We start from the raw sequence: 18,991 nt of genomic DNA on the forward strand, positions 1-18,991 counted from the left end.
CAATGAAGGTTCAGTCAAGTCTCTCCCTTCCTTCTCAGGACTATGAAACAATGCCAGAGGCTTTGGCTTGTTTGTCTGAAATGAATGTCCTGCAGTACACAAAAGCTGGAAATACACACTGACAACAAGAAGGTGAACCGCATTTCATCCCCACTGACTAAAGCCAGGACTGGAGCCTCGGGATAGTAAGACAATGTGTTGTCATTGGCTAACTTTCTCTACCCTATTCCCATAACTCTGCTTACACCGACCTGACAATATTTAGATTACCAAATTATATTTTAATATTTATATGGACCATTAATCCCTGAAAATGTACTACCCGGCACTTTGGGATGTTTGCTAGCTATTTCTTATCGGGAAGACTATTCTATATTCTAGAGTTTCTGCAATTTCTAGGTGCCTTTCTTTTCTCAGTCCCTCTTCTCTTCCGCTGCATTGTTCACCAGCAAGGGCATGAGGCTGTGTTCCCGTGACTCACAGTTAACTCTCGCAATCCACTCTTCTTTGTGAGACCACATTTGGAGATGCTTGAGTTACCATTCCTGAGAAGAGCTGGTCCTAAAGCCACATCCTGTTAACTCCCAACTCTCCCTGCTAGTCAGGAGGCATTGATGTTTATTCACAGGAAATGGAATAATGGGTCCATTTGGTGCCAGCAAAGATCAACAGGGCTACCATAAGACTGTGCAGTGAGCAGAGCCAACATGGTACTCTGTGTGTGTGTGTGTGTGTGTGTGTGTGTGTGTGTGTGTGTGTGTGTGGTGGTTTGGGTTGTAGGACCCTAATCCACCAAGAAAAAATATCCAATCATATTGAATTAGTCCTTTATACTTAAAAGTGGTTTGTACTTGACTAACTCCTCACTTCCTGTTGTGAGTTTATGACCTTGCTCATAATTCCTAAAAGTGATTCTTACCTATGCTGTCTCTGAGGACAAATGAGAGACTTTCTGCTTACCTGGTTAGACTGTTTAGCCCACGGGGAACTCACATTTTAGTATTTATTAAAGGTTACTCAGAACTCCAGGTTCTGTTATCTTTCTTTCTTATTTTACTATTGGTCCCCCTCACTGTGTCAAGGACCCCAGCCCTCTGTATTTGTTGAACTAGGAGATGTGAGAGCACTATGTCTCGTCCATAAGCCTCACAGAAATACATGCTGTTGTGGCTATTATTAGACAATTCAGCAAACCAAAGGTGACATTCTCTAACCCCCTAGTGGGAGGAGATAGGCTGCCAGCTCAAAAAGGGAATGCGCAATTATCGTTTGATGTCTGAAGTGAGAAAAAGCAGCATTTCCACAACTCATTTTTCATGTGGACAATTCCTGTTGCCAAGGTTCTTGTCGGTGCTTAAGTATGTCACAGGAAAGAGAAATAAGTCTTTTCCAGTCTCTTCTGAAGGCCTCTCAGCCTTTCTTCTACTCAGTGTGATAATACCGGGTGTTCACACGGCATTTACGAGGACTGATTTTTTTTTTTTGTGCATGCTGCAAAGTAAACCATTACTTACAATACTGCATTCATTTTTTTTGTAATATTTACAGAACTTCATACTATATATATTTTTTTCTTTTTGGCAAGGTCTCACTAGGTAGTGGCTGACTTGGAATTTACTATGTAGGTCAGGCTGGCCTCACACTCACAGAGATGCTCTTGCCTTTGCCTCTGGAGTGCTAGGATTAAAGGCATTTGCCACTGCATCCAATCTATGTATAATATTATTTTTTGTACATATTATCTTATGCCATAAATAGTGTATGTTATTTTAAACAGCATATTATTTATGGCGCTATTATTACTCTCATACACATCATTCTATGCCCTAGGAAAATACTTTTTTTTTTTTTTTCGAGACAGGGTTTCTCTGTGGCTTTGGAGCCTGTCCTGGAACTAGCTCTGTAGACCAGGCTGTTCTCGAACTCACAGAGATCCGCCTGCCTCTGCCTCCCAAGTGCTGGGATTAAAGGCGTGCGCCACCACTGCCCGGCAGGAAAATACTTTCAATGTATCAAATTTTCTGATCGGACTCTTGAGGTGCATCTTCTATTTGAATTCAATTATTTTTTCACATCAAAGAATATGCTTTTCATTACTCAAGCACCTCCATTTCAGAACATACAAAGGACTGCAGAACATACAAAGGAAGGAAACTGCAAATTATGCAATAATTGAGAGAAACTACAAAAATAGACATCTAAAGAGATTCTCGAAATAAATACAAAAGGGAATCAAGAACCCACGCAACGTCTTGGTTTTCAACATTATACAATACTGCCATCTTGTGGGTATTTAATATAGCCAGCCTTCTAGGACATGCACAATTAGGTTGCCTAGCTTTATCCAAAGTCAAATATTAAATGCACAGATATGGCCATTTACAGTCACAGCGAAGAAAATAACCGCTGAGGATCTATCTGCATAGTGTTGAACTCACTTTGGATTCAAAACCAATGTTTATAAAACAGGGAGGATGAAAAATACTTGAGAGCACAAAGCAGGGCAGTGCCTACCCCAAAGAACCCTCTCTTCCTCTGAACGCATTGCCATCCCACTGTATCATAATCACTGTGCAGTGCATTCTGTCTCTCAGGACACCATGATCGATGAGAATGGCTATCAAGTCTGTTTGTGTTTTGGGACTTAAATGGATGGACAGAGAGCAGAGGACCAAGTCAAAGCCACTGCTGAGCCAGTTTTCTAGGTTTCCAGACCAGCCGGTACTCTTCCCCCTCTATTGCAACTACTCATGAGTAACAAAAGCGTACTGGTGACTGAGAGAAGCTAACACATACTTGACCTTCTCGGTGTCCACTCAGAAGGGTAGCCAGTGGGCATGTGTATGGGGCGGCAAGCACTGGGTTTACGGAGTACCACTCTGGGCCAGCCATGATACCAAGTGATAAAGCTCTAATCTCCCTGCATTTAGGAGGTTTCCAGTCTAGACTTAGACTCTACTACCAACTAAATGGAGGCTTTTATTAATTGATGAGGACATCTTATCCCAGGATAAGGCCTAAGATATGTCATTTTGTCTGCAGCTTCAGAATTAATAAATAATAATAAACTCAATTCCACAAAATACTACGAGGCAGCTACATGACCACTCCACTCTGCAGCATTCTGAAGTTTATACTTTTCTTATACATTTTATTTTTTTAAAAAATATTTATTATGTATACAATATTATTCTACATGTATGCCTGCAGGCCAGAAGAGGGCACCAGACCTCATTACAGATGGTTGTGAGCCACCATGTGGTTGCTGGAAATTGAACTCAGGACCTCTGGAAGAGCAGCCAGTGCTCTTAACCACTGAGCCATCTCTCCAGCCCCTATACTTTTCTTATACATTTTATTTTTTAAAAAACATTTATTGTGTATACAATATTCTGTCTACATGTATGCCTGCAGGCCAGAAGAGGGCACCAGACCTCATTACAGATGGTTGTGAGGCACCATGTGGTAGCTGGGAATTGAATTCAGGACCTTTGGAAGAGCAGGCAATGCTCTTAACTGCTGAGCCATCTCTCCAGTCCCTCATTTTTTTTTTTTTGTCAGTTAGGAAAGACAGATTTAGCAGGGTATAGTGCTGCATGCCTTAATACCAGCATTCAGGAAGCAGGCTGGTGGATCTCTGAGTTTGATGCCAGCCTGGTTTATATAGTAAGTTCTAGACAAGTCGTGGCTATATAGTGAGACCCTATCTCAAAAAAAAAAAAAGACATATATGTTTTATACTGGATTCACACAAAGAAACTGATGGGGAATCTTTGCCAACCAGTTATCTTTAAGTGCTGGGACCAAGTTAGGGGGTGGCTTTCTGGGCCCAGGTGCCTGCTCTCTGTGTGGCTCCCTTGTAGCACAGCTATGCTTGGACTTCTCGTTCCTCTTTTGTGAGTTTTCCCCTTGCAGTAAATAAAAATATAATTGGTTATTTCCTGAATCGAGTTAACTTCTACAGGAAACTGTGTCCCAGAAGAAATACTAATGAATATGTCCATAATCAGAAAGATAATTAAAGGGGCCAATTGATGAAATTTTGAGATCCGTTGCCCTGTCACATGGCAAGGGCCACTTTACTCACTACTAGGTTCCAACAGGACTATTTGCTGAGAATGGGATAGCATTCTACTTCTTTTATGAATATGTGTACACATATACACATAACTTCCAATTATGTATAGCCATGTGCCTGCATCTTATGTATGTTTTAATTACAATGACATCTTTTTATAACTCTAAGTTGGTTTGTGTGTGTGTGTGTTTTGGCTGCATGTATGTCTGTGTGAGGATGTCAGGGCCCCTAGAGCTGGAGCTACAGACAACTGTGAGCCACCATGTGGGTACTGAGAATTGAACCCGGGTTCTCTGGAAGAGCAGTCAGTGCTCTTAATCACTTGAGCAGTCTCTCCAGCCCCAAATAACACTAGTTTTTTAAGATTTTTTTAAAATTCATCATATAGTGTTCCGTCTGCATGTATGCCTGCAGGCCAGAAGAGGGCGCCAGATGTCATTACAGGTGGTTGTGAGCCACCATGTGGGTGCTGGGAATTGAACTCTTGAGCTCTGGAAGAACAGCCAGTGCTCCTAACTGCTGAGCCATTTCTCCAGCCCTTAAAATTTGTTTTTTATTTAGGAGAGAGAGAGAGAGAGAGAGAGAGAGAGAGAGAGAGAGAGAGAATGTGTCTATGTTTTTGTGTGTCTAAGTGAATAAATATTACATGTACACGGCCCAAGAGGGCCAGAGAAAATCACCAGAGACCCTAGAGCTGCAGTTAAAGGCAGCTGTCAATCACCTGACCAGAAGCAGAGAACCAAATAAGGTCCTCTGGGAGAACAGAAAATGCTCTTAACCCCCGCCTGGTTTGACCACTGTTTGATTGCAACAATAGGACAACAAACTAGAACAAGCTGTTTCAGGTTTACCAGCCCCTTCTTCAAAGAGCTGTGTCTCTTTTTATTTTATTTTATTTTATTTTATTTTATTTTTGGTTTTTTGAGACAGGGTTTCTCTGTGGCTTTGGAGCCTGTCCTGGAACTAGCTCTTGTAGACCAGGCTGGTCTCTAACTCACAGAGATCCGCCTGCCTCTGCCTCCTGAGTGCTGGGATTAAAGGCGTGCGCCACCACCGCCCGGGTTTTTTTTTTTTAATATTTATTTATTTATTTATTTATTTATTATGTATACAACACTCTGTGTGTATGCCTGCAGGCCAGAAGAGGGCACCAGACCCCATTACAGATGGTCGCCGGGAACTGAACTCAGGACCCTTGGAAGAGCAGGCAACGCTCTTAACCTCTGAGCCATCTCTCCAGCCCCCCCTGTGTCTCTTTTTAGGGGGAAGAGTATTCAGATGCCAAGATCTAGGTGCTGGCTGTGCTCATTGTCCCTGCTTTGTCTCTATTTCTATGAATTTAAATAACATTTTTTTTTCCTTTTTCCCTTCCTCTCCCTCCTCAATGGATATACTCCTAATTCCTGTGCCCTGTTCCTTCTTAACAATCAGAAGTTTGGCCGGGCAGTGATGACATATGCCTCTAATCCTAGCATTCGCGAGGCAGAGGCAGGTAGATAGATCTCTGTGAGTTCGAGATCAGCCTGGTCTACAAAGTGTGTTCCATGACAGCCAGGTCTACACAGAGAAACCTTGTCTCAAGAAAACAAACAAACGAACAAAAGACAAAACAAAAAGTCAGAAGTTTGGCTCTCTTCATCCTTAGTGTATTCAGTTGTTTGCTCAATGATTAAATGCCCAAAGAGTAGTTTCAGAACTGCTAATTTATACTACTGAGAAAAACAAACCTACTGATTAGCATTTATTGAAAATGTTTTAAAAAGATCTGCTTATTTTATTGGATGTCTGTGAGTATTTTGCCTGCATGGATGTATGGCTGTGCATCATGCACATGCCCAGTGCCTGAGGAGGTCAAAAGAGGTCACCAGGTGCCAGAAACTGGAGGTACAGATGGTTGTGAGCGCCCTGTGGGTGCTGGGAATAGACTGGGGTCCTCGGAAGAGCAGCTAGTACTCCAGTACTCTTAATCTTTGTGGCCATTTCTCTAGTCCCTCACATTGAATTCTTTATGTAAAATAAGAGTATCCAGTTTTCTTTTTTTCTTTTTTTGGTTTCTCTGTAGCTTTGGAGCCTGTCCTGGAACTAGCTCTTGTAGACCAGGCTGGCCTCAAACTCACAGAGATCCGCCTGCCTCTGCCTCCCAAGTGCTGGGATTAAAGGCGTGTGCCACCACCTCCCGGCTATGACTTGGGTGCCACAATCCACAGTGACTGGGGCCTCTGGCTGTGGTAGTATCTTCCGGGGCCCCAGTGATGAAGTTCACCCCTATGCTATCCTCTTTAGAAGTCGGTGTCACAGCCACACTTGGGGTGGGAACCATCTACCAAAAGCAAGGATCTACACAACGGTGTGCTGTGAGCTTTGCCAGGGATCCAAAGATCTGGGAAACAGTTCAAAGAGTGGGCCTATCACAAGCAGAGGGACCTGCTCAACCCTTTCCTGGCTCCTCAGATTATCTGCGCCCCTCTGATTGGCACCAACTGAGTGTTTATTGTTGTTGCCATTGTTATTATTTGTTTTTGTTTGTTTGTTTGGGTTTTGTGGGTTTTTTGGGGGGGGTTGGAACTATTTTATATCTCTATATATCTGATATTTTAGGAGGAAAGGGCTGCAAATGGGGAAATTGGAGAAACTCTGTTTAAGATTCAGGCTTTGAGTCACAGACCCTTAATCCCTGAACTCCAGAGGCGGGGAGGCAGGCTGACATCTACTAGTTCAAGTTCCAGCCCAGATGAAGAGGACTGTAGCTAATAAATTTTTTCTTTCTTTCTTTCTTTCTTTCTTTCTTTCTTCCTTCCTTCCTTCCTTCCTTCCTTTCTTTTTTTCTTTTCTCTTTTTTTTTGAAACAGGGTTTTTCTGTGTAGTTGTGGCTGTCCTGGAACTTCCTTTATAGACCTCAAACTCACAGAGTGAGTTCCCAAGTGCTAGAATTAAAGGCAGGCGCCACCACCGCCCAGCTTTCTTTTTATCTCTTGCAGGTCACTGATAAAATGCTTTCTCCTTAGAAACACTCTCCCTAACGAGATGCTTGGCCTTGATCATTAGTTTGACAGGTTCCCAGTTGCCTAGGAAGCATGCCTTTTAGGTGTGTCTGTGAGAGTGTTTCTAAAGATGAACAGTTGACAGGGAAAGACCTGCCCTCCTCGTGAGTGGCACCCTTTAAGATGTGGCCCAGATATAAAGAAGTCTAAGGAAAGAGCAGTGTGAGCCTGCCTGTCTGTCTTTGCTGCCGCCTTCCTTTGCTAACATCAGAATCCAGCATTGTCAGCCTTCCGAAGTGGGTTTGTTACCAGCGCCTCTCTAGGGTACTTTCAGGCTTTTTTTTTTTTTTTTTTTTTTTGGTTTTTCGAGACAGGGTTTCTCTGTGGTTTTGGAGCCTGTCCTGGAACTAGCTCTTGTAGAACAGGCTGGTCTCGAACTCACAGAGATCCGTACTTTCAGGCTTTTAACCCTAGATAGGGACTTCTGAGACACCCAGCTTTGTGTACAGAAACCTTTCATTAAAGGGATGTGTTGTATACATGATCAGGCTCAAGTCCATGCTGCAGGCATGAGCGGGTTCCACAAAGTGGCCCAGATGCTTACTGTTCCTCTTCCTGCTGTAGCATCTTCTACCCCCAAGCATGTGCCTTCATCCTCAAGAGATGTGCGGTGTCGATTACTGAGGAAGAGAAGACTGGGCCTGGTCTATAGATGGTCCTGAACACCATGCAGGCACTGCCTGGACATGGACAGCTGCCGTATCATGGTGTGTGCTGTGGCTCCCATACAAAAAGCTCCCGTACCATAAGGGCTCATGTTTGAACCCTTGCAGCATCCCCCACCACCCGTGGTGCTGTTTGGGAAGTTATAGAACTTTTAGGAAGTGAGGCCTTGTTGGAGGGCTGGGGAGTTACCGTGGACCTTGGGGCTTCGTAGCCTGGTCCCACTTCCTGTTCACACTTTGGTCTCTGAGTGTCACCTTGCTTCCCTGCCTGCTGCCCTGCCTTTTCAGACAAGATGGACTGTATCTCTCCAAAACTGTAAGCCACAAACAAACAAAACCCTTTCTCCCATGAGTTGCTCTCGTCAGACTATTTTTATCATAGTTACTATAAAGACATCATGAAACCACACTTTTGTTTTTATTAGGGAGGCAAATGGACCCTAGAACACTGATCTCCTCTGTGGATTAATACACTGAGTTCAGAGAAGGGGCTATTGGGGTGGGGTCTAGCTGGAGGGATGGGTCTCTGTTCTCTCCCTCCCCCTCTCCCTCCCCAACTCCCTTTTCCTTTCTCTCCTGGTTTCTTGGAGGTAAACCGCTTTCCTTTACCATGAACTTCCTCCATGACGCTTCTGCCTTGCCATGGGCCTAAAACTAATGCACTGGACAGCCATTGACTTAAACCTATGAGACCATAAACAAATCCGATTTCCTCTCTTGAGCTTTTTGTCACAGCATCATCAACAACAACAAAACCTTAACACCCAGTTTATCTTAGAGTGTGATGCAAGAGAGAGGGGGCAGCCGGGCGGTGGTGGCGCACGCCTTTAATCCCAGCACTCGGTAGGCAGAGGCAGGCGGATCTCTGTGAGTTCGAGGCCAGCCTGGTCTACAAGAGCTAGTTCCAGGACAGGAACCAAAAGCTACGGAGAAACCCTGTCTCGAAAAATAAAAAAAAAAAAAAAAAAAAAAAAAGAGAGAGAGAGAGGGGGCAGTGAAGAGAGGCAGGCAAATTCATAGAAGTATCAGTTGACTGTAGTGAATTCGGTGCTTGTTTGCAGGATGGCAACTGAGTCAGCTCTGACAGCTCCTCCCCAGAGTCAGAGACTGGCGATGGGAGAGCCACACTGCCAGAGTTCAGCAGAAGAGCAGAAGCATCCTTTCTGTGGTGTGGCTTCTTTGTGGGTCTGATCCCCTACCTCGTGGTTCTCAACCTTCCTAATGCTACAACCTTTTCTTTTTTTTTTTTAAATGTTTTTTTTTAAAATTATTTATTTATTATGTATACAATATTCTGTCTGTATGCCTGAAGGCCAGAAGAGGGCGCCAGACCTCTTTACAGATGGTTGTGAGCCACCATGTGGTTGCTGGGAATTGAACTCAGGACCTTTGGAAGAGCAGGCAATGCTCTTAACCACTGAGCCATCTCTCCAGCCCGCTACAACCTTTTCATACAGTTTCTTGTGTTATGTTATGAACCATAAAATTGATTCATTGCTAACTCATAGCTGTAATTTTGCTACTGTTATGACTCTTTAAGGTAAATATCTGATATGCAGGATATCTCATATAGGATCCCCAAATGGGGTCATGGCCCACAGGTTGAGAACCACTGATCTAGCCTGCTTTCATGGCCTGCCTATGTTTCTAACTTGATTCTTTACCCTTTCCTTTAAGATGCATTATTATTTTTAAACCCTGTGTGTGTGTGTGTGTATGTGTGTGTGTGTGCGCGTGCGCACGTGCATGCACAAGAATATATGTGTGCACACTCACCTACCTGTATGACTCTGAACCTGTACACAGTAGCATGTGGATGCCAGAAGAGGGCAGCAGATCCACCTGGAGCTCGAGTTCTAGATGGTTGTAAGCTGCCAATGTGGGTGCTGGGAACTGGAAGAGTTGCATGCACTCTTAACTGCTGAGTCACTCAAGCCTTCTCTTTAGACTTTTCTAGAGATTCAGTGAACTCCCCGAGGAGTTTTTTAAATTCCATTAGCCGGGCAATGGTGGCGCATGCCTTTAATCCCAGCACTTGGGAGGCAGAGACAGGTGGATCTCTGTGAGTTCGAGACCAGCCTGGTCTACAGAGCTAGTTCCAGGACAGGCTCCAAAGCCACAGAGAAACCCTGTCTCGAAAAACCAAAAAAAAAAAAAAAATGTATTCCATTTCTGCTTCTGTTAGCCAGTATCAGTTTTTGCTACTACTGAAGACCATAGCAGCCTAACTATTCCATCATTTCTAGATATACTTAACCCCAAAGAGCATGATCTTGCAGTGTATAGTATCTCTAAATAAATCCATGATTATTTTGCAACTGGTTTTGGAGTTCTGTCTGGGTTCCGTGTCAGTCTTGCGTGCCTCAGGAAAAAGGAGAAACAGCAGCAGATAGGGTAACTGTCCTTTGATTCTCAAAATACGTGTTGTCCCTATCCAAATTGCATCTCTCTCTCTGACTTTCACAATTCTTAGTTTGTACTCTTATCCACCCACTCAACAAACACTAGTTCAGTGCGAACTGTATCTATGGCAGTATGCCAGCTACTGAAGAAATCCAAAGATCAATGAAAAACAATCTTGAGAATACGCTTTTGAATTTTAAATGAGACAAATGCATTTTTTTTTCCAGTAGGTAAAGTTTAAAGATTGATTGCTCTTGGAGAAAGAAGTACAGGAGAATCCTTTTTATCTTTGGGTTTTATCTTTGTACGAGGGGGGAAGTGATGTTTATGTCTTTGTAAATGTTCGAGAAATCATTATTTAAAAAACAAAAACCCAGGCCAGGTGTAGTTTGCCTGCCTTTAATCCCAGCACTTGGGAGAGGCTGGCAGGTTTCTGTGAGTCCGGGACCAGGCTGGTCTACATAGTGAGTTCCAGGTCATGGCTACCTAGTGAGATGCTGTCTTTGGATAAATAATTCTAGATAGAGCCGTCCCCACACACAAGCTTAGGTTATCCGGATAAAAAATGTTTTGTCAATTTCACAGTAATTTGCATTTCCAACTATGAGTTCGATGTCTAGCACAGGAGGCTATGGTTACTGGGGACCCTGTCTGTAGAATTAACCTCTGAGTTTTCGGTGCCCGGAAGGGACCCTCGTTCACTGTAATATGAAATAAAATATCAGCATGGCCAAGAAGAAACCACTGGCAGCTTTGTGTGCTCCACGGATGGAATTCACAAGTCCCAGCTAAGGTTAGGTTTTAGTCAACTTGACACCAGCTAAGGTTATCTGGGAAGAGGGAGCCTCAGTTGAGAAAGTGCGTCTATCGGATTGACCTATAGGTAAGTCTGTGGGGTTATTTTCTTGATTAACGATTGCTGTGGGCGGTCCCAGCCCTGTGGGTGGTGACACACTTGAAGCCCTGGGAGAAGGCAAGCCAACAGCATTCCTCTATGGTCTTTGCTTCAGTTCCTGCCACCAACTTCCTGCCCTGCTTGAGTTCCTGCCTTTGTGTACTGTGATCATGATACTGAAGTCCTCTCCCCAAATTGCTTTTGGTCATGGTGTTAAAAACAGCAATAGAAAACAAACTAAGACACGGCCCTCGAGCTCAGTGATTCGGGTACCAGCACTGAGACCCTTTCCCAGGAAGAGGGCCCACGAGCAGACTCGTCACCCCAGTGCGGTGGGAGTGGGGTTTTGAGCAGTCGGGCAGGTGAGTTGGCAGGTGGAGCGCTGCCCCGCCCTCAACCCGCGGAGGCGAGGCCCGGGAACGCCCTCTGTCTCTGGGTGACTCAGGGAGCGCGCGGCAAACAAACTGGCCCCAGAGTGGCAACTGACAAAGGCGGGGGGCGCGCTCTGCGCGTGCACAGCAGGCAGCGGAGCCTCCCAGAGCCCTGCTGCCCGAGCCCAGCGGGTGCAAGAGACACCGGAGGGCGCGTGCGCGGTGAGTCCAGCCCGGCTACAGGATGCCGCCAGGACGGCTGCGGGGAAACAGCTGCCGGACAGATGGGGAGCGCGAGGTGGGGGGCAGAGAGGCGGGGTGCGGCTGGGTCCCAGGTCCCAAGGTGCTGGGTCTCCAGCCTCTTAAGAGCTCAATCCACCCGATCCAGGTGGCTCCACCGCGCCCCTTTCTGGGTGAGAAACAGGTCCAGGAAGGTAAGCTGGGCTAGAGCAAATTACTGTTCTGTATTTACTTATTTTTTTTTTAAAAAAAATCTCGTTGCCTGTGTCGGATGTGAGGCGGCTTTTCATAAGAAGCCATTCATTAAGACAAAGGAAAGATTCAAACAACGGCAAGGAATCCAGGCTAAAAACATACTTTTGAGTAGATTGGCAAGGCCGGGGACGAAAAGATCAGAAATCCGAGCTGGATTGAAGAGAGTGTTGGCCCGGTAGAGAAGTGCTGTCAGAACTGGGTCCAGGAAGCGAACTGAGGCTCCTGAGTGCTGGCCAATTTGAGGTGGAAAAGCGCCCCTTTGGCGCAGGTGCGCACTCTTGGCCCTCTGGAGGTCAGTGGTCCCGAGGAATAACTGTCCACTGAACATTCAGGGCAGAACTTCTGCGAACAGTTCGTTCCATAGCAGAGAGGGAGCCGGTGCCAGAGTAGGCAACCTTCTGATCTCCCATGTGAACTGGGAAGACCAGTTCACCTTTTTCCAGGCCCAGTGCCTTGCCCTCCACGTTGTTTTGAGTGGAAAGCCTGGTTGCTTGGCACGCAGTTCGTGCTCAACAGAAGGGCTGATGCTGATAATCCAGTCAAACACGGCTGTGCCAGTTAGGGACGACCTGGAAAGAATTGGACTGTTTACAAAGTAAAATAAGATGAAAACTTTAAAACGTGTGTACATGAGTTGGGGAGATCGCGCAACAGGTAAAGCCCGGCAAGCATGAAGGCTTGACGTCGGATGCCCGACACACACTTAAAAGCCCCACTCTTTGGGGGAGTCTGTAACTCCAGCCCAAGCGGTGGAGGCAGGCAGAGATAGAGTTCCTTGAGGCTTGCTGTCCAGCCACCCTAACCAAATAGGTGAGCTTCAGGTTCAGTGGGAGATCGCCAAACAATAGGGTGTAGAAAGACCAAGGAAGTTATCCTGCCAGGACCTCGGGCCCCCACTCACATGCACCGCCCCAAAGACAAAAATGTACCCATGAAAGTAGAATAAAATCAACGATAATAGTGACTTGCAAAACCCAGCACGTACCTTGGCGAGAGTACCTTATAATTGGCGAGAGTACCTTATAATTGGCGAGAGTACCTTAAATAAGGGTACAGTGTTGTACTCCACTATTTATTTGTTGATTGATTGATTGATTTTTATGAGACAAGATTTCTCTGTAGCTTTGGAGGTTGTCCTGGAACTCGCTCTGTAGATCAGGCTGGCCTCAAACTCAGACATCTGCCTGCCTCTGCTGGGATTAGAGGCATGCACCACTACCGCCCGTTTCCATTCACTATTTTTTAAATACTTGTATTTATTTTAATTATATGCATGTGTGTGCCTGTGTGTGGGTATGAGCATGTGAGTGCAGGTACTCTCTCAGGTCAGATGCCTCCTATCCCCATGGCTACAGGTGGTCAGGAGCTGCATGACTTTGCCAAGGGGAATTGAACTCGGGTCCTCTGGAAGAGCGGCAAGCATTCTTAATCATTGAGCCCCTTCTCCAGCCCCTCAGTTCACTATATGACCCAAAGTCAAAACTGCAAATGGAAACCACCAGATGTTCTAACAAGGATGGTTCTTAAGCATTGCTTGCCTCTTTCAAATGGGGCCAGAAACTTATGGTGTGTTTTTAAGTGAGGGAAAGAGGACATGAACTGGGACCTGGCAACACCGTTCTTGTTCAGACACATGGGCTCATTGAATTTCTGCCGGGGCACAGGATTCACCAGCAGCTGGCTCACATCTCCCTTGGCTCAGCGGATTACTGTGGTAAACAGTGCTTTGGTTGATTCTGCTCCAGCTCAAATCAATGGCTTTTTATTTAACTACGGAGGAGGGGGGTGTGTCCGAGTGCTGTCCCCAAAGCATCATGGCATTTATCAAGCTTGCCGCGCCACAGCCTGGCATTTGTTTATTGATGGGCTGAAGAACTTTGAATCTGTGGACCTGGGATTGTGAAGTCACCGTCTGGGCAGATCCACAGGTCTATAAAAAGACCTGTTCTTTAAAAATAAAAAATACCGCATGGCCTCCTTTCTCTACCTTTCAGCCTTCCAAGGAGAGCCAGAGAAGGGTAAATAGCTGTTGCTGTTTAATTTGGGTTAAGACACATACCACCTGTCTGCCCATGCATTTACAACGAGAAGGAAGTGTGTGTGTGTGTGTGTGTGGGTGTACGTGCGCGCGTGCACTGTGTGCATGTGATGTATTTGCTCTTTCCCACCTTCGTATCCCTGTTTTCTTAACTCACAGGGGTCCTTTTTCTTCGACATGATTATTTCTGTACTTGTACTACGGTTTTGTTTCACAGTTGTTTTTTATTTTTTTATTTTTATTATTTTGTGTATATGGCCTGCAAGTATGTCTGTGTACCACATAAAGCCAGAAAAGAGCACCAGATTCCCTGGAACTGGCTTTAAAGCCAGTTTTGAACTGACACATGGGTGCTGGTGATTGAATCCAGGTCCTCTGGAAGAGCCATCAGTGCTCTCTAAATAGCTGAACGATTGCTTCAGCCCACAGTTGTTTCTAACACTTTGAATTTTCTTTTTTAAATTAGACCTTTAGACTTCAGCTTTAGGTCCTCCATAGAGGACCATCTATAGCAAAAGGCTTCCTGTTTCAGCAAAAGGCTCCTCCTTGTCTGATGACAGTGGTGTGTCCCCCTATTCTTCCCTAAGGCCCACTTACTACATTCCCAGCAGAACAGAATTTCTCAAGAAATGATCTGTAGAATATTTGCATCCAAAAACTCCTGGACATATGCTAAAATGCTTCAGCCCAGGCCACTGACTCAAAACCTTTTAGGGGAAGTTCTGTGCCTAATACGTGTGAGTTTCTGAAGATTCTCATTCCCTGTGGTTACCTGTGTGCTGCAAGCGGTGGTTAGGTGGTTAGCGTGGAGGGCTGTGCCCTCTTGTTTCCACCCCTCTGTGGTGTTTACTTCTATGATGAGCAATAGCCTCATTTGTAATTTAAATATTAACAATTTAAATAGCACAACTTTAAATTATTTTAGTTTTATTTTGTAATTTTATACATTTAATATATAATTTAAATTTAAAGATGTTGTTCAAGAAAATATATGGGTGGCAGTTAAGTGCTTGAGCGGGTACTCACGGTTATCAACCTCAGAGAAGTGAAAAAGACTGTGACCGTGTCAGTGGTGACCAGGAAGCAGAGTAGATGAGCTCACACTGCTAACAGACATGTCAACCGGAAGACCACTTTACAAAGTGCTGAACATTTCCGTGTAAGTTAAGGAACCCTACCATGTGACCCAAACCTTCCACTACCAAGTCCAGCTCTGTAGTAACAGAGGAAAAAAATTAGGTACCAGGAAACAACCAGTTGTTCATCCAGTATGTTGGTGACCATATCATCATATTGTACAGACAAGCATATACCCGTAACATGTATATCCACAGCAACGTATGTATGTCCATAGCAGAATATTATGTACCTGTGAAGGTGGTGAGGTAATACTACATGCTGCTGCTTGGTCAGATCACAACGTAAGTTTTCTGAGAGAGAGAGACAACCATAGAGAATACATAACGTCTGGTTCCCTTTGTATACAATTCGAGGGGAATTGCTATTCCTTTTCTGACCTCGGATTCTTCAGTGTTTTCCAAGAAGAACCAAAGATTTGCATAAGGTCATATTAGTCTAACTCTGCAGGCAGCAGTATCCCTAGCAACTAAGTCACGGTTCTTTGTGTTCATCCGCATCATTCAGTCAGTTTATTATCAGAGCATGTATTATGTGCTAACTCGAGAGCAGACAGTAAGAACATGCTAGTGAAAAAAATAAGACACGATCCTCTGACCTGGCAAAGTTTGTATTTTGTTGAATGAATCACTGTATAATAAAACAAATAAGTAAATTTATTATTGAGGACAGGCATGATTCTTCAGAAAGGGCATCAGAGTCAAGAACACTGGTCTAGGTATTTTTTTTTAATATTTATCATTGTGCACGTCCACATTCACATGTATTAATGTTTGTTTTGTGCATGTTTCTGTGTGTGTGTGCTGGGCATCCAACTCAGGGCCTTGTACAAGCTAAGCATAAAACCTACCCCTGAGCACACAGCCCAACCCTCATTCCCCCCTTAAGATTTTATTAAAGATATGTCTATTTTTAAATTCTATTTATTTTTACTTGTATGAGTGTTTTTGCTGTATGTGTGCCTGTACACCCCATGTGTGCTTTGTGCCTGAGGAGAGGGGACATTTATCTCCTGGGATTAGAGTTACGGACAGTTGTGAGCTGCCCTGTGGGTGCTGGGAATTGAAACAAGTGCCCTGGAAGAGCAGCCGGTGCTCTTAACCACTCATTTATCCCTCCAGCCCCTACTACAGGTGTTTCTCAAAGGTGAGTACTAGCCGTCACGTTTTAAAGACCACGGTCTGCTACTGCCAGGCATCCTGTCCGGAGCCTGCCTTGCTCCTCCAGGAGGAAGGTGGAATTTGAATTTAGATGGTCTCTGAGATAGGAAACACTGGAGAGATTAGTGGATGTTGGTAAATAGGACAAAAATAAGTTGGTTTTTTTTTTTTTTACCAGTTTTTTCTTTAAGAATTAAAAAATTGATTTCACAATCTCATACATGCATACAATGTATTTTGATCATATACACACCTAACTCCCCATTTCACTCTCTCTAGACCCCACACCCCTTGCCTACCTCATGTCTCCCCGTTTTTAATACTCCACGAAGTTCAGTTAGTTCTACCTGTGTGTGCATAGATATGTAGCCATACCCCCAGAAATAAAACACCCCTCCCCAGGCCACAATCCTTTAGCTAAGGGTGGGGCTTCATGATCCCCTCCCCAACCCATGCTGCAGTGTCGACTGTCTTGCTCTTGGGCAGGTAACCCCAGTTGTGAATTTGTGAGTATCACTGGGACACATCATGTCTGGAAGACACCTTTCGCAGCACCCCCCTCCCCCCACCTCCAGCTCTTACACTCTTTCCATCCCTTTTTCTGCCACGTTCCCTGATCTCTGCAAAACGTGGGACTCTACAGTTGCTTGTCCTCAGCGGGCATTAACTTTGGCCCACTGTAAAAGGAAGCCTCTCTTGCTAAGGTTGAGAACAACACTAAGGTATGGTAATAAATATTTAGAAGGCAGTTTGACAACTTGTCTATTCAATAAACCCAAAGTTGTAGGTTCCCCATTAGGGCATATGGCCTTTGACGGGATTACAGTGCCAGGCATTAGTTCCTCCTGGGCAGACCTCAAATGCAATCAAAAATCAGTTGGTTACTCACTCTAACAGCCATGCCATTATTGCACCGGGGGTACAGCCTGCTTGGCCAGCTTTATCACTTTTTAGTGCGCATGACTGCCATTCAGTGCATATTCCCCCAGCTTCCACAATCACATCTTTTGTTTCTTCTTTTTAAGGATGTCCTGAGAGAATCACAAGACCTCCCTGAGCCAGCTTGCTGGACTACATAGACTACAGCATTCCTTTGATCTACTGATGCTGCTGACTGTCAGGAAGGGAATGAGGACAGTCTGGTATGGCCTGTCTTCTGTGGATTTTGTTTGTTTTGTTTTTAAAACCCTTTTATTAGTCTGTGCTGACTCCCAGTGACCTATTTCCTTCCAAGGGCTAAAAAAATCATTTGTTTTAATCATGTGGCAGAAATCCAATCCAGAGTGCCGTAAGCCAAAGTGGAGGGAGAGAAGAAAAATATATTAGCTCTTGTGAAAATAAAACCCCCAAAGAATCAATCTCCATTATGACTGGGTTGAGTTGCAGCCTCAGCACTCAGTCTCTGTCAGTCTCTCAGTTCTATTTTTGGGGAAATAGCTGTAATTTCAGGTTATAACTCATAGTTCTTATTACCATTGATGATGACGATGATGATAATTATTTTTCTCATGATTAGCAGTTCTGAATCCATTTACTGAGTTTGATTGGTTAGACCTAGATCAGCCGGCAAGTATCCATAGGTAACTTTTCATCCTCCTGGCCAATGATAATAACTAGCTTTCTTTCTAGCTTAATAAAAAATAGCAAATAACCAGCGAGATCTTATTGTGTTCCAGGCACCGTGTTAGATATCCGCAAATGAAATATTCTAAGAACCCCATAAGGATGGTTAGATAAGCATGCTGGGAAAGGCAACACATTGATCACAGAATCAGAATTTCCAACCAGTTGCTGGGTGTGGTGGAACATTGCCTGTGACCCTGTTGCTTGGGAGGTGGAAACAGAAGGATCAAGAGGAGTGGCTATGTGAGAAGTCAAGCCAGTTTGGGCCACATGAGACCCTGACTCAAAAAGTCTAAAAACAAAACAGTAAACAAAAAACAATTTGAAATTAGGTTTTCTTGGCTCCAGGCCTGGACTCTGAGCCGTCACAGTCCCCTCTCACACAGTCCCTTTTAGGACCAAGAAGACAAACCAGGAGCCAACAAGTCATATGCCTGTTTGGGAGTATCAATATTTCCCCCTTTTATTGAAAATAGATTTTATTTTCTCTCACATAATGTACCTTGATTACAATTTCCCCTCCGTCCCCTCCTAGTTCCTCTCCACCTCCCCTCCCATCCGGATCCACCCCCTTCCTGCCTCTCTTCAGAAAACAAACAAGCTTCTAAGGGATAGTAATAAAATAAAATATAATAAGAAAAAAACTCTACCAATACATTGGAATAGGATAAAACAAGAAAGCAGAAGGGAGAGAGAGCTTGTTCACACACTCAGGAGTCCCATAAAAACATTAAACTGGGAGCCATAATGTGTACACAGAGGACCTGTAAGAAGAGAGAAGAAAATAATTTGTAAATAAAATAGAACTAAAATAAAAAAATAAAATTTTAAAAAAGAAAAAAGAAAGCCTTGGCATTATGAGACAAGGAATCTCTGAAGATGCCGTTGGGTTTCTCTGTGGGCCGTCTACTGGGCACAGAGCATGAGTCTTAAGACTCCACTTAGCAGTGGGGCTTGAGAGATGCCAGTTAAAGGCCCTGGCTTTGCAAGCCCGGTGGCCTCAGTTTGATCCCCACAACCCACTCAGGAAGCTGGAACAGCACTCACTGGGAAAGCCGGCACTTTTGTGGTAGATGGAAGGTGGA

General features: G+C 44.4%; 1 protein-coding gene across 2 annotated transcripts in view; it reads left to right on the plus strand.

Moving 5' to 3' along the window:
• The first annotated feature begins 11,558 nt into the window (after positions 1 to 11,558).
• Positions 11,559 to 18,991, plus strand: part of Arhgef37 (Rho guanine nucleotide exchange factor 37) — a 40,821-nt gene continuing 33,388 nt past the window's right edge. The window contains exons 1-2 of one of the 2 annotated variants that reach the window (XM_041641447.1): positions 11,559 to 11,675; positions 17,309 to 17,425. The gene's annotated coding sequence lies outside the window, so the exon portion shown is untranslated. Of the gene's footprint in view, positions 11,676 to 11,757; positions 11,888 to 17,308; positions 17,426 to 18,991 lie in introns of those variants that run through there. The other variant, XM_041641448.1, reaches the window with a different exon arrangement.

This window comes from Microtus oregoni, unplaced genomic scaffold, assembly GCF_018167655.1.
Source record: "Microtus oregoni isolate MIOR12 unplaced genomic scaffold, Mior012 000069F_ref0000032, whole genome shotgun sequence".
Lineage (NCBI taxonomy): Eukaryota > Metazoa > Chordata > Mammalia > Rodentia > Cricetidae > Microtus > Microtus oregoni.